Here is a 1,873-nt window from a genome sequence, read left to right on the forward strand (position 1 = left end):
CAGTATTTTGTTAATCTGTTTATTATAATGTAAATTATCTGCTAGATGCTATTTAGTCAATTCAGTTGTTAATATTCCAAATTATACCACTTTCGAATGCAGAAAAGAAATGAAACTAGAACTCGGATGTCTACAATTTCTGGTAAAAATATTTTTTTTATGGTCGGATATTTTTGCTTAAAAATTAGTTACCTTTGGAAGAGCTTTTGGATCCAGACACAAAACATATCATTTTCTTCTACTCTTACATTTGTCATTTCAAATGTAAGCTTTAACACTTTTTAATGCTGTGGGGTTTTTGTTGTTCTAAAAATAAAGTGGAGGAGCTCTTGTGTTCTTATTTTTAAATCATCCAGTCCTCACTGTACCTAACAGTTCCTTATCAGAGATGATTTCCAGATGTGATAAATATAGCCTCTTCTAGTAGCTTTCATAATTTCTCTAACATCACACTAAGTGTTATGCCTCAGACCTAAAAATCAGTGAAGGAGGATTGCATCTCCTTTTTGGTAAAACTTTGTCGCTAACTAAAATGTTTTCTTATATAGAAAACAGGAATTTTTATTAAATATTTGCAATGACTAGAAATACCTGAGGCATGTAACAGTACATTTTCCAATAGAATTGATGACCGTAGCCCTTTTTTTCTCTTTTCTGTGTTACTCTTGACTCTGTTTTGCTGATGGACACTGACCGATGACTAGTTTCAGTATTCACATTATTTATTTAGTCATTCTCTTTCTCTTTCCACACACTCTCTAAGCATTCAGAAATGTTTTCATATGGATTATTATGATTCACTTCTTACAACATAGAGTCTAGTTGTGTTTTGTAGATTATTGGGAATATTTTAATTTACAGATGTTTCATATATGAGACTCAGTTACCCAGTAAATAAGAAAGAATTTAGAGGTGGAAGTGATTTTTGTTCTCTTAACTATTTGACAATATAACAATTCAGGCATTACATATTGACTGTTGAAGCTGAACTTTTGAATCTCGCCATCATTAGAATGTGACGTCACACTGAGATGTTCACACTCTCTCAGCTCTTTCCTTGTGATCTTAATCTCAGCCAGCTGTATTCATAACACTGTCCTTATTGAGAAAAAGATGACTGCAGATGTATGGGATGAAATGTGGGTGCTCGGTATAGACTTGGGGGACTTAGGATCCTGGTTGGTAAACAGTACTACATAGTTGACAGGCACCGTGATGCTGAGCTGCATAAACAGGAGCCCAGCATCTGAACAGTAACCATGAAACCTGCATAATGAGACTGGTCACCTGCCACTCAGCATGCAAGCAATTCTGACACATAACCTTGGAAAACAAGTCCTTAATAGTGGGTTTTAGAATCCTTGTTTAATCTTAGGTATTTTAGGCAGATGACATCTGAACAAGAAAAATAGTTGTGAAAAGGAAGAGAAATAGAAACAGATTGCTTGTTTCAAAACTCTGTAAATCAAGCAAGTATTAGGAGTTGGTTTTCCTAACATAAAGTACAGAGAGGAGGCATGTCTGTGAATAAAAGGTCACAGCTTTTTATTATTTTTTAGGTTTTTAAAATAGGAGGATGGAACAACAACTTTACCTTCCCGAAGGGATTTCAGAGATCTAAATTAAAAATTATAATTGATAATATAGAACCACTACCAGAAGAAGATAGATTCTAGAATATATCAGTAGAAGAGCATTGTGACTTATGAAGAAGGTGGTCAAAACTGTCTTTAGATGATGATTAATTAACAGGAATTTTAGGCTGGCAAGGGATGATATGAGTTACCTCTTGGAGTTCCTTAAGATTTATAGGTCTAGGTTTTGCTGTGTGCTTTGAGAAATTAAACCCTTTTTTCCCCTACCTGTCAAAAAA

This window comes from Pteropus medius, unplaced genomic scaffold (genome assembly GCF_902729225.1).
Source record: "Pteropus medius unplaced genomic scaffold, Ma_sr-lr_union100, whole genome shotgun sequence".
In the NCBI taxonomy this organism is placed as follows: Eukaryota; Metazoa; Chordata; class Mammalia; order Chiroptera; family Pteropodidae; genus Pteropus; species Pteropus medius.